Source organism: Lepus europaeus, chromosome 19, assembly GCF_033115175.1.
Source record: "Lepus europaeus isolate LE1 chromosome 19, mLepTim1.pri, whole genome shotgun sequence".
Lineage (NCBI taxonomy): Eukaryota > Metazoa > Chordata > Mammalia > Lagomorpha > Leporidae > Lepus > Lepus europaeus.
Genome location: NC_084845.1, coordinates 16,758,732 through 16,773,231, shown reverse-complemented (window position 1 = coordinate 16,773,231; position 14,500 = coordinate 16,758,732). Strand labels below are relative to the sequence as shown.

General features: G+C 46.1%; 1 non-coding gene across 1 annotated transcript; it reads right to left on the bottom strand.

Annotated features, from left to right (window-relative positions):
• Positions 1 to 13,270: 13,270 nt before the first annotated feature.
• Positions 13,271 to 13,432, bottom strand: LOC133748923 (U1 spliceosomal RNA). The gene has a single exon (XR_009864528.1). It is a non-coding gene; the product is annotated as a U1 spliceosomal RNA (small nuclear RNA).
• Between the last annotated feature and the right edge of the window lie 1,068 nt (positions 13,433 to 14,500).

Below are 14,500 nucleotides of genomic sequence, written 5' to 3'. Positions count from 1 at the left end.
TATGGTAAAATTATGTGCTTTAAGAACTAAGATTCTGGGGCTGATGTTGTGGCATAGCAGGTAAAGCCGCTGCCTGAAACGCTGGTATCCCATAGGTGCACCAATTTGTGTCCCAGCTGCTCCACTTCTGATACAGCTCCCTGCTAATGGCCTGAGAAAAGCAGTGGAAGATGGCCCAAGTGCTTGGGTCCCTGTCATCCATTGTGGGAGACCCAGAAGAAGTTCCTGGCTCCTAGCTTTGGCCTGTCTCAGCCCAGGCCATTATGGCCATCTGGGGAGTGAACCAGCAGATGGAAATCTCTCTCTCTCTCTCTCTCTCTCTCTCTCTCTCTCTCTCTCTCTTTCTGTCTCTCCTTTTCTCTCTCTCTCTCTCTCTCTGTAACTTTGACTTTCAAAGAAATAAATAAATCTTAAAAAGAAAAGAGCTAAGATTCCATGACCCAATACAGCAGACCAGGTAGTCATCATCTATGTTCTCTTTGCATCAGTTAGAATCCCATCAGAAGCCAGCGCCACAGCTCAATAGGCTAATCCTCCGCCTTGCGGCGCCGGCACACCAGGTTCTAGTCCCAGTCGGGGCGCTGGATTCTGTCCCGGTTGCCCCTCTTCCAGACCAGCTCTCTGCTATGGCCCGGGGATGCAGTGGAGGATGGCCCAAGTGCTTGGGCCCTGCACCCCATGGGAGACCAGGAGAAGCATCTGGCTCCTGCCTTTGGATCAGCGCGGTGCACCGGCCGCGGCGGCCATTGGAGGGTGAACCAACAAAAGGAAGACTTTCTCTTTGTCTCCCTCTCTCACTGTCCACTCTGACTGTAAAAAAAAAAAAAAAAAAGAATCCCATCAGAAAAACACACTCAAATTGGACCAAATGGGGCCAGCGTTGTGGCACAGTGAGTTAAGCTGCTTGTTGCCTGCAATGCTGGTATTCCATCTGAATGAGGGCTTGAGTCACTGCTGCTCCACTTCCTTTAAAAAAAAAAAAAAGGATTTATTTTATTTATTTGAAAGACAGAGCTACAGAGAGAGGTAGAGACAGAGAGAGAGGTCTTCCATCAACTGGTTCACTCCCCACCTGGCCTCAACGGCCAGAGCTGGGCTGATCTAAAGCCAGGAGCCAGGAGCTTCTTCTGGGTCTCCCACATGGGTGCAGGGGCCCAAGGACTCAGACCATCTTCTACAGCTTTCCCCGGCCATAGCAGAGAGCTGGATTGGAAGTGGAGCAGCTGGGACTCGAATCAGCACCCATATGGGATGCCAGCACCGCAGGCAGCAACTTTGCCTGCTTTGCCACAGCACTGGGCCCTCTTTTAAATACTAGTAATAATAATAAAATCCCAATTGGTGCATTTTTTGAGCAGAAATTGACAAACCGATCTTACATTCATATAGAAATACAAAGGACATAAAGCTAAAAGAATCTGGAAAAATGAAATACAAAGTTGGAGAACTTATACACCCTGATTTCAAAACTTTCTTCTACAAAGCTCCTTTAATAAAGACATGGTGGTATTGGTATACAGATACACATTTACATCAATGGAAGAAAATTGAAAGTCCAGAAAAAAGCCTTTACTTTCATGGTCAGCTGATTTTTTACAACAGTACCAAGACAGTGCAATGAGGAAAAAACAGACTTTTCTTTAATTAGTTTATTTGAAAGAGTTAGAGAGATGGAGTGAGAGACAGAGAGTGCATGTGAGAGAAGATATCTTTCATCTGCTGGTTCAGTCCCCAAATGGTCACAATGGCCAGGACTGGGCCAGGCCAAAGGCAGGAACCTAGAACCTAGAACCATTTCTAGGTCTCCCACATGGGTGGCAGGAGTCCAGGCACTTGGCCATCTTCTTCTGCTTTTCCAGGCACATTAGCTGGGAGCTGGATGGGAAGTGGAGCAGCTGGGATTTGAACTCCTGTTCATATGGGATGCCGGCATCGCAAGTGGTGGTTTAACTCACTGTACCACAATGCTGGCCTCAAAGAATAGTCTTTGCAGCAAATGGTTCTGGGACAAGTGGATAGCCACATGCAAAAAGATACCTAGGAACCCTTACCTCACACCATACACAAACTTTAACTCAAAATGATCATAGACCTAAATGTCTAAAGTAAAACTGTAAAACTCTTAGATGAAAGAGTAAATCTTAGTGACTTTGGGTTCCTTAGATAATGACGTTGCAAGCAAGAGATAGAAGAAAAAGCTAATAAACTGGATTTCATACTCCCTCCAGGGGATCTAAAATATAAGCATATTTGTAACTATTTCACCTTTTTTGAAACAACGTTAAAAGACATTTCCATAGCAGTCACGCTAATTAGGGGTCACTGAATGGATTAAATGTTGAATTAATTTTGCTTTTCTGTATAGAATGATAACAAGGGGCATGAAGGTATTTTCAGGGCTGACACAAATGACCTGTACCTTGAGTGCGGTGGCAGTTAACCAGCAACACGAATTGACTAAGACCAGCTGGTTCAAAGGCTTACAGTCAGCATATTTTGCTGTCTGTAAAAATCTTTCCTCAATTAAAATACTATTTACTGAAGTGATCACTCTAAGAAGTAGCAGGAGAGGTGAGGAAGATGAGCAGTGCTACGCTTTTTGGTATTTCTTAAAACGCAGCCGACTTTAAGATTTTAAAAATAAAATACATTCCACTACAAAGCTTCTTATTACGCTTGTTCCATGGGAGACAGAAATGAGAAGGAATCTCCTGTCTGGGAAGGTATCCGTTAGCACCAAAGGTGAGGTTTCTTCTCTGCCTTCTTTAGTGTGCTCCCAGAACCAGAGCACTGATCTGGGGAGACCCAGGAGGCGTGGGGGCAGGTTCTGAGTTGCTGATCGGGGCAGATCCAGGAGGCGTGGGGGCAGGTTCTGAGTTGCTGATCGGGGCAGACCAGGAGGCGTGGGGGCAGGTTCTGAGTTGGAGGAGGACCCGTTACTGAAACTGCAATAGAAAGCTAGCTGCAATCATTTATTCCCTGTCCTGGGTCTCCTGTACCAAACATAGTCTTTAAAAAAAAAAAAAAAAAAAAGAAAGCCAGAATCTCAAAAGCTTCAATTTTTGAATGCTGAGGCTTATTTGCATATCAAAATTGCCCCAGGACAGTAGGCAGAATTAGAAAATTAAGGAATGACATTAGAAGAGAGAGAAAGAAGGAGGACAAATGCATGAAAGAATAGGGCACTTCCCTCTGTCACCCAGCAGCATTCATAAATAAAGAGCAGGACACAAACTATCATAGCTGTTGAATTTTGATAACACTATTGCCACACATGTATGTACTAACTCAATGACAAACAAATGTTTTCCATTAAAAAATACACATCTGTACAGCAAGACTCCCTCTAGTGGATCTAAGAAATAACCATTTTCATAACAATTTCATCTCTTTTTACAACAATAATAGAAGAATCTCCGTAACAGTCACTCTGATGGGTGGTTATTTTAATGGTCACTGCAGTGAATTAATTTTGCTTTCCTGAACAGCATGCTTTTGGTCCATACCCTCTCCTCTAAGAAACAGGTAGTTAACATTTATCTGAATAATTAACCACTCATAAGTCAGAAAATGATGGCTATTTCAGTGTTACTTACAGGGATAAAAATTTGAAAACGATTGAAGGCGGAATTATCTTCAGCATCAATCACAAGTTTCCAAAGTGTTTCACAGACACTTTTGAGCCATTCCCACGGCCTCTCCACCTCCATGTCACCACCGAGTGTTCAGAATCAGGTCAGTGACCATTCTTAATAAGTCATCATTCAAATTTCATATCCACCTATTTTATAAAGTAGCTTTTCAAATATAATATATTGCTCAAATCTCAAAGGCTGCTAGGAGGTTTTTGTGAATGTCTTGTCCCATTCTGACTACATCTTGTATTTGGGGAGCATTTATATGAGTATAAGATGTTAAGTAAGAAGATTGCATATTTTGACTTGCTTGACTTTTTTAGAGAGAGAGAGAGAGAGACAGAAATAGAAAGAGATCTCCCACTGGCTGTTTCACTGTCCAAATGCCTGCAACAGCTGTAACTGGGCCAGACTGAAGCCAGGAACCAGGAACTCCATCCTGGTCTCCCAAGCGGATGGCAGCAACCCAAGTACTTGAGTCATCACCACTGCTTCCCAGGGCGCATGTCAGCAGGAAATGGGATGCAGACACCCGAGTGGCAGCCTAACGGCCAGGCCAAATGCTTACCCCGCTAGGTTCCACTGCTGAGTTTCACACAACTCAATCACAGATGCCACAGCAAGGGACCAAGCACCTAAAAGGAAGCAAAGGTAATGACATTCAGTTCAGCTGATCTCTATGGCCTAATCCATGTGAGACGTTAACAACGAGACAGCAAGCCATGTTGCTGTACGATTTGGGGCTGGCTTTACTATTGCAAATAACTGAGTAGTGTTCCCCATATCTTTTTACAACGAGGCATTTAGAATGACAGCACATCTCAGACATGGGTTGTTGCAGAAGAGAATTTAGGTAAAATATTGATGACACGGTTTCATACGCGTAGGAAGTAACATTTAAGCAGACGAAGAGATACATTTCCCACCAAAATCTAATGCCACTTCCATCAACAACCCCACAGAGGCTCAGCTACCGAAAATGGAAATGAAAATATAATGTATGGAAATATTCTCTTAGAAAAACTCCTCAAGGCTTCACATGTATTAATGTATTAGTTTGCAAACATTAAGATCAAAGCCAAAGCAACAAATACATCCTAAAAAGTTTTTCGTCAGATTTTTATTAACGATATACAAGTAGCAGGGCATAAAAAATTAATAGGCACAGCCTTGAAATGTCAAACCCAATGATCTCTCCCCGTGCTCACCTCCTTTGCTTTTTGTTTCAGTCTTGCTGGCTCTGGGTCTTCTTGCCTTGAGCAACTCTACACGGTTAAAAAAAGGAGAAAGAAAGGTTAACAGATGGTTTCAGAGCCCCTCATCTGTTGCAGTTAAAAAATAGCAGAGGAAGGAGAACAGGATCCAAGGTGTCAAAGACACAAGGCCCAAATTCATAGACGTGTAATTTCAAGCCTCTAGGCTTACCCAATAAACTGTTAAATATTCAGTTTTAAATAAAATCTACTGTAGGTTTTAAAAAAAATCAACCCAATTTACTTACAATATTGCTAACTCTTCAGTTTAAAAATAAGTTTCTATTCTTTTTAAGTGTTTACAATGCTGTATGCTGAGTGGAAGCACCCTTATTGGGCCCTCTGTATTTCCATGCATTTAAATCTTTTATTTCCCGGGTGCCCAACTAACCTGCCAGAGAAGCAGCTGGTAACATACATTTCCCCCTTCCTGGACCATGGTCAGGGCAGCACTTAGCCTTGTGGGTCAGACGCGCACGTCCCATACTGGAGTACCTGGGTTTGATGCCTGGCTCCAGCTCCTGATCCTACCTCCTGCCAATGCAGCAATGATTGTTGAGGTGATTGAGTTCCTGCCGCCCATGTGGGATTCCTGGATTGAGTTCCTGGCTCTGGTCATTAGCCCAGCCCAGTCCTTGTCATTGTGGGTATTTGTATTGGAAACCAGAGCGCTCTCACTCTCTCTGGCTCTCACATAGATCTAAAACAAATTTCTTTAATCACACAAAATATCCTATGGTGTCAAGCTTTCAGTTCCAAAATCTCTTGGACAAGGAAATCAATGCTTAATTGCTAACAGCTCTTTGCCCAACATCTATCACGGAAAGATGCCAGCAATATGACGCAGGACCCTTTTCTTCCATTCTACTTAGCGTGCCGACATACAAAGGGTCCGAAGAATAGTAAAATGGAAAATATTTGACTTGAAACTCCATAAGGAAAAGGTTGCCTGGTTTTAATCTTTCCTTACCAGCAACACATTTAAAACAGACAGAATGAGGAGTGACCATTCTACAGCCAAAACACATCCACTTAGTTAGAGACAGTTGCAGAGACCACCATTGGAGGGACCTCAGTCTGGCCAGCCACCAACATGGACTTGTGATGGGAGAGGACACAGCTGCCCGGCTGGCACTAGGACGAGCCTCCTCCTACTGGGCTGTGGGGGTGGCATGAGGGGCTGTTCCGTGGCTGCCTGCAGTGACCAGCCCAAACCCACTACAGTGGTCGGTCCCTCTCCATCAAGTTCACGACCGTGCCATGGCAGCTTCTGGCATGGAAACTGCCTGCATGCAGTAGCTTTTCCTTCCTTGGATGATCTGCAGCAGAGTCTCCTGGGTACAAGGTCTACCTCCCAGCTGCCTGTCTCATCACTCCCTCCCTCTCACCATCACCAAAGCGCCTGGCTTTGCTGTGTGAGTCTGCTGGGAGGAACAGAATGGACTAAGAGAAGGAACTGAAGATGAACAGATGAAGCAGATGAAAAATAACTTACAATTCCGAGTTTTGTTTGTGTGGACCTGGGTGGATGCTGATGTTATTTCCTGAGATGGGAGAAATCCAGGGAGCACAGGGAATGGGGACACGTGTCACCTTTTTACTTTATCAATGAGAGAACGAGGAGAAGGTGGTGGGTAGGTGGTTGTGTACAGGTGTCGAAACACAGGGGAGAGGGCCCAGCTGCAGACAGGACAACTGGGAATCACCATTGATTTGACGTTTTCAGAACCAGTAAATCCAGACAGCAAGCAGACTAGTGCTTGCCAGGGGCTTTGGATAGGAGGGAATGGGTGTAGGGTTTCCTTCTGGGGCAGTGCCAAAGTCTTGGCCCTAGAGAGAGACAACGGTGGCACAAGGGCAAATACAGGCTGGCAACGCGGCTCATTTGGCTAATCCTCCACCTGTGGCACCAGCACCCCGGGTTCTAGTCCCGGTCAGGGCGTTGGATTCTGTCCCGGTTGCTCCTCTTCCAGGCCAGCTCTCTGCTGTGGCCCAGGAAGGCAGTGGAGGATGGCCCAAGTCCTTGGGCCCTGCACTGCATGGGAGACCAGAAAAAGCACCTGGCTCCTGGCTTCGGATCAGCGTGGTGTGCCGGGCGCAGTGCGCCGGCCGCAGCGGCCATTGGGGGGTGAACCAACGGGAAAGGAAGACCTTTCTCTCTGTCTCTCTCTCTCACTGTCCACTCTGCCTGTCAAAAAAAAAAAAAAAAAGCAAATATACTAACATTTAGTGTGGAACATTAATCATTTTAAAGCATTCAATTCAAAATGTTGTACCACCATTACCTCTACCTAGTGAATTGCTCACTTTAAAGTGATTAATGGTTAATTTTATGTTATTTGAATCGTAGCTCAATAAAAATGAGCTGAAAAGTGTCAGACAGACGGGAGGATTTAGTTTTTGAGATCTGTTGCCCAGCAGGATGGCTGTAGTCAGTAATAATGTATTGCATATTTCATAATAACTACAAGTAAATTCCAAGTGTCTCACTGTAAGAAATGATAGGTAAGTGAGGTGATGGATATGCTAATTAGCTCAACTGAATCACTGCACCTTGTACACATCTATAAAAGCATCACATTGGACCCATAAATGTCAACAATTATGATTTGCCCATCAAAAACAGTATTAATAATAAGAAAGGAAAAAGTGAAAAGTTGGGAACCATCAGGAAATACAGGGTAGTTAAAGTCATGAGGCTTGGCTGGCGCCGCAGCTCACTAGGCTAATCCTCCGCCTTGCGGCGCTGGCACCCCGGGTTCTAGTCCCGGTCGGGGCGCTGGATTCTGTCCCTGTTTCTCCTCTTCCAGGCCCCTCTTCCAGGCCTCTCTGCTGTGGCCCGGGAGGGCAGTGGAGGATGGCCCAAGTGCTTGGGCCCTGCACCTCATGGGAGACCAGGAGAAGCACCTGGCTCCTGCCTTCGGATCAGCGCGGGGCGCCGGCTGCAGCCACACGCTGTCATTGGAGGGTGAACCAATGGCAAAAGAAGACCTTTCTCTCTGTCTCTCTCTCTCACTGTCCACTCTGCCTGTCAAAAAAATAATAAATAAATCAAGTCATGAGGCTGGACATGCCTTTGGCCTAGCGACTGCAGCACTGCTTGGGATGCCCACATCCCACATCAGAGCGCCTGGGTTCGGGCCCAGCTTCAGTCTCAGTCGCAGCTTCCTGTTCACGTGCCCCATGAGAGGCAGCAGTGAAGGTTCAAGTACTTGGGTCCTTGCCATCCATGCTGAAGACCTGGATTGAGCTCCTGGCTCCTGGCTTCAGCCCAGGCCAGCCCAGCCCTAGCCACTGCAGGCATTTGGAGAGTGAGCCAGGGGATGGGATCTCTGTCTCTCTGTCTCTCTCGCCCTCTCAGTCTGTCTCTCAGAGATTGCCCACAGCCTAAGAGTAGACAGGGATGTGAAGATGCCTGAGGTTGGAACCCAGATGGCACTGGAGCACACAGAGGAGAAAGACAGGCAGGGGAGTCTGAGAAGGAGCAGCCAGTGTGGAGACCCAGAGTCCAACAGTTGAGAAAGGAGATCATGAAAAATCTACTAAACCCACGGGAACTCAGGTGACATAAGGACCAAGAAGTAACCATTGAATGTGGCAAGACGCAGGCATTTTCTTAGGATCCATTTCAGAGGACTGGTGGGGACAAAGGTCTGATGGCAGCAAAGAGAAGTTCTACAGTTTGTGCCTGAGCTTTGTTTTAATCAGGCACGGTAAGGCAGGCAGACACAGAAACGACTGTTGTGAAGGAAGAAGTTTATGCTCATTCCCGAGAAACAGGAGGCACAGCACACCCTGTAGTCCACGCGGTTCCAGGCAAAGGGGAGAGGGCAGAGCAGGACCCAGAAACTTCGGTGGGGTTTTCACAGGAAGGATGGATAAGGCAGGGCAGGTGCCCTGACTGAGCCTAGGATTGGATCATTTGAATAATTTCAGCTAGTCCTGGGCTCTAGGACTGGTCCCTAGCTGTCTGGTTCCTGGCCCTGGGGTCATCTGGGGCAGAGAGCTTATTAGCTTGGTGTGTGGGAATTTGTATGATAAAGGAGATGGTTTGGGGTATGGGTTCTGGATGTGTTGGTTCATATATCAAAGGCACACTCAAAGGGACGTTATTTGCTCTCTCGAGGAATTAATTAGCCCTAGGAGAGACAGTCCCTCCAGGATCAAGGCCCCAAATGCTGGTGCATCCAGAATACAGAAAACAAGAAAATACAATCCATACAGATTAGAAATAGTAAGTCAACTGTAACTCTTAAGAAATTATGCCATAAAAAAGAATCAAAGAAATGTGGTCATAGATGGGAGAGATATGGGACAAGAAATATTTGTGTGTGTGTGTGCGAGACAGAGAGAAAGGGACAATTCTCATCTACTAGTTTACTCTCCAAATGCCTCCAACAACTGAGGCTGGGCCAGGGTGAAGCCAGGGGCCAGGAATTCAGTCCAGGTCTCCCATGTGAGTGGCAGGCAACTATTTGAGCCATCACCTGCCATGTCCCACAGAAAGCTATAATTGGGAGTAGAACTGGAATTCAAACCCAGGCACACCAATACTGGTTGCAAGCATCTTAACTGCTATACCAAACACACGCCCCAAAGTGTTTTTAAGGTGGGAGAGAGTATAATAGCTTTTACACCTCTGGGATTGAAGGAGTTGCGATAAACCCTAGGGAGCTGAGGGAAATGTATGAGTGGGGGGTGCTGACGGTAGTTGGGGGGTGCTGCTGGGTTAGATTTGATGGCTGGGTGGCGAGATAGTCCTCGTTTTATTGCTTCTGTTTTCTCAATGAAATAGGAAACAGGGTCATCATCCAAACACGAGGAAAGGAAAGGCTGGAAGAGAGATGAGAAGGCGTAAACTGGCGATTCTGAAGAGTGGCGGAGTCCATCAACTGGGGCAATGGGGTTGTATTACTTTAGCTGTGCTCAGGGCCCCTCTGTGGTTTGTGGTCATGAAATTAAAAGTTGGACCATGCCAGTGTGTTGGCTGAGCCGGCTGGGCAAGGGAGGTGGGAGCATCCTAAGGAGAGGGTGTAGTGCTGGATCACATGTAGACCACATGCAGACAGTGGTATTTCTAGTCACCTAAAGAGGGCCAGAAAGACTAAATTCAAACGAGAAGGGAGACTGTCTCCAGGGAGCAGGAAAATGGGCAGTCTTTGCTAACCTCTTTACATTGTTCAGGATTTTCTTAAGATTTTGCAGAGAGTGTGTATTTCAATATATAAACAAATAAAAACAATAAAGCAAGTTCAAAATGGGGAAAAAATTAAAAGTCCAGGGAAATGAGGTTAGACATAAAAGCAACTAACCTAATTTCCTGTAGAAAAACTGCTGCCCCGAATGTAGATGCTTTTCTGACTATTAATGTGGTTATTAATGATAACCTTCTACAACAGGAGAAATACTAATGAATCACATGGGGAAAATGAAGAAAAGCACAATCCTAGAAAACCCACACACACGAAGCTACAAAGCTGCTTAAACATAAAAGGACGCCTTAGCAGCACACGTGTGTCCTCTGCAGGGACATGCAGGTGAGAGGGTTGATGACTTCCTACCCGGCCTGGAAGGTGGTCTAAAGAGGGAGCATCTCCTACCAGATTGTTCTATGAAGTAGCGTAGTGAGTGATGCGGGAGACCATGGGAAAACTCCTGCTACCTACTCAATAGCCCATGCAGGGGTTACTGTTTGAGGCAGCCCTGCTCCGCCAGAGATGGCCAGGATGGATGGGCCCCACGGCCCCTTCCTGATACATGGCAGACTGAGCGGGGAGGCGCGGGGCTGCCTCCAGCCTTCTGGGCCCTGCAGTCCAGCAGGCCACGGGAGTCCTGCTCGCCCTGGGCAGCCGCTCCAGCGGGTGGCTGTCAATCGCAGGAGGTCCTCTCTGTCAGCCGCAGAAGCTTCATCTCTGAACCAAACCTTCTGGAAGTGTCAGTGTTGTTGGGCCTCAATGTCTACAACCTTGGTCAAATACGTTGAGAAGGACCGACCCGTAGGCTTGGGTTGTGTGTGTGTGGGGGGGGGTGGTTCCTGACACACATACACCGCCCTGCCGTTTGTTTTCAGCCTTCACTTCTTACTGGAAGACACGGGCAAGGGACCTGACAGAAAGAGCCTTCGCCTCCTCCCACTTTAAATCTTAACGATGATAAATTACCATGAAATTAATTCAGTTTTACTATTATGCTTTTACTGTGAGTTTCAAGCCCCAGATATTTTTGTGTGAAAGTCTTTACAGATGGAACATTTTATATGCCTGAAATACCTCTTGTGTATAAAACTGATATTGGAGAAATCTCTTAATATTTTATGAACCATGTAGGGGATAGCATTTGGCTTTTTCTGGTGGGAAGGAACACAAGTCTATAAAATGTTGGACATTGCATTTGATGAGCTGAACAAGTATGACAGATACGCTAATCCCAACAGGTGCAGGGAGAGCTCGTCATAGATGAGCAACTATGTTTGAAAAGATAATTTCTGGGCCGGCGCCAGGGTTCACTAGGCTAATCCTCCGCCTGTGGCACCGGCACCCCGGGTTCTAGTCCCCGCCGGGGCGCTGGATTCTGTTCCGGTTGCCCCTCTTCCAGTCCAGCTCTCTGCTATGGCCCGGGAAGGCAGTGGAGGATGGCCCAAGTGCTTGGGCCCTGCACCCCATGGGAGACCAGGAGAAGCACCTGGCTCCTGGCTTCGGATCAGCGTGGTGCACCGGCCGCAGCACGCTGGCTGCAGCACACCGATCGCAGCGACCATTGAGGGGTGAACCAATGGAAAAGGAAGACCTTTCTCTCTGTCTCCCTTTCTCACTGTCCACTCTGCCTGTCAAAAATAAATAAATAAATAAAAGATAATTTCTGGTAGAATTGGACATTGAAGGGAGGGATCTTAAGACTCTCAAAAAAAAAAATCTTTGGAGTATTTTGCATCGTAGGCACAAAAAACTAACTCCTCGAGCCACCCAGCTGGCACACAGAGAGTAAATCAGGGTGCACTCTGGGCTTGGCTGCAATAGGGTTCAGCACATTCCAGAATGACCGTTTGTGTCGACACCTGCCCACCTTGTGAGGCCACTAAGAGTGAAGCGGAATTCTGCTCTGCCTGACCTCGTTTAAGAGCAGGGACACACATTCGTTTAGAACTTGAAACCCCGAGTATTCATGCTTTAATCTTTCTAACTCCCATCTTCCCAAGGCACCCTCTGCTTTCATCAGCGCCTTTCTCATAGTCATGCCTCTTATAGTTTTATAATTTTGTTTAAAAGGTAATACTAGAAGAGTTTAAGGCACTGGTATCCGTTTTCCATTAAAGTGTCAAAACTCCTGACACTGCTGCAGAGTCACCACGATGCCAACAGTTTTAATTTTAAACCCATCTTCCCCGTTCTGATGATATGAGAACTTCACCCATGGCACTACTACTTTATAACTTTCATTTTTAATTAAAGAAGTTAAATTGGCAACAGAAAACACTTTGCTTTCATAGTAGCTTTGTTAATAAAAAGTTAAAGTTAAAAGCAGCGTACATGTGGATAAAATCAAGTCCCAGACTCCAGCTTCACCTGTGTGTCATGCAGGCATTAAGCTGAACATTCACGCTGATGACAATCTGTTAAGAGAAGAAATTTGGAAAGATGACCAACTCTTCTGGCTGAGTACTAGTCTAAAAATGAGACTGGGTAATTTTATCCAGGAAAGATTTCAGAATTATGAAGACACCTTTCAAGATGATACTTAGATAACTAGCAATGCGGGGTGACAAAAATCCCAAAGAAAGTAATATAAAAGTAATTATTTTTAAAAGGAAACATGGTAGATGTCGATGCATAAGGGGGAAAACTATGATGATCAATTTCAAGAAAAGAACCAACCTTGAGGCATAAAAGCAATATATAGATGTAAAGGATTTTTTATTATCATAGTGTGAACAAATAAAATACTTTTGGGTTTAGGCAGCTTTTCCTCACTACAACTAAACCCCAGAAAGTCCTACTTATGCAGGAAGGGGGTTTGGGAGGTTTATAGTCCATGATGGAGCAGCCACATCAGTTCAGCATTTGCTGAGGGCGGCCATGGTGGAGAACAGAGCACTGGCCCCACTGCGGGCCAGGAAGCAGAAAGATGGTAGTGCGTGGAGTCCACGCTGATGTGGTCTTTCCTTGTAAAGCCACCACAACTCAAATAAAGAGGCCCCACCCTGACACCCAGTCGAAGCTCATCACTTCTCAAGACATCACCAATGGGTTAAGTTGCTACCTAATGCCACCATTAACCATTAATCCATTAACATAAGACTTGGGGGACCAGAGCTTTAGCACATGGGTCTTGGGAGGGACATGCAAACTGACATCCAAACCACAGCATGTTTTCATAAATTTCTTTTAGGGGAAAGCATGAACGCAGGCCCCCGCTACCACAAGTTATGCAGTCGAGTTTCCCACAGCTGGGGAAGTCACAGGACCGGCACATCTGTGGTGCAGTGGATGAGCCTTGCCCTGGAGAAGCAACCTTTGTGATCCGGGACCTCGCCTGCCAGATAAGGATCCATAGCACTTTTGATCTGCTTATTGTGAAGGGAGAGACTTAGCTATTCTTTTAGAATTGCAGAAAATCTTATTGGAAACCAACAAGCTCAAGAAACAGAACAGCAGATTTCTAGTCAACCTGAAGACTCTTCATTCCTCCATATTTTAAAAAATATTTTATTTATTTCTTTGAGAGATACAGTTACAGACAGAGAGGGACAGAGAGAAAGGTCTTCCATCTACTGGTTCACTCCCCAAATGACTGCAATGGGCGGAGCTGGGCCAATCCGAAGCCAGGAGCCAGAAGCAAGAAGCCATGAGTTTCTTCCAGGTCTCCTGTGTGGGGGCAGAGGCCCAACCACTTGGGCCATCTTCCACTGCTTTTCCAGGCCTTAAGCAGAGAACCAAATAGGAAGCAGAACCACCAAGACACAAACCAGCACCCATATGGGATGCCTGTGCCGCAGGCAGAGGCTTAGCCTACAACGTCATAGAGCCAGCCCCATTCTTCCATATTTTTTTTTTTTGGACAGGCAAAGTTAGACAGTGTGAGAGAGAGAGAGACAGAGAGAAAAGTCTTCCTTCCGTTGGTCCATTGGTTCACCCGTCAATGGCCGCTGCAGCCGGCGCGCTGCACCGATCCGAAGCCAGGAGCCAGGTGCTTCCTCCTGGTCTCCCATGCGGGTACAGGGCCCGAGCACTTGGGCCATCCTCCACTGCCTTCCTGGGCCACAGCAGAGAGCTGGACTGGAAGAGGAGCAACCGGGACAGAATCCGGCGCCCCAACTGGGACTAGAACCCGGGGTGCCGGCACCGCAGGTGGAGGATTAGCCTAGTGAGCCGCGGTGCCGGCCTCCATATTTCTAATATATTCCCATTAACAAAGAATCCTAAGATCTTTAAAATGAACTAAAAGAAACCCAGTCACACCAGCCAAGAAAAACAAGAAAAAAATAGTCAAAATTTTCATAAAACATAATTTTATCATACTTTGTGAAAGAAAAATGTATCATCTCCTCTCTTTCTTAAGACCATACTAGAAGTATAAGGAACTTTATGTTTTTCTAAATTTTCATTTATTTATTTA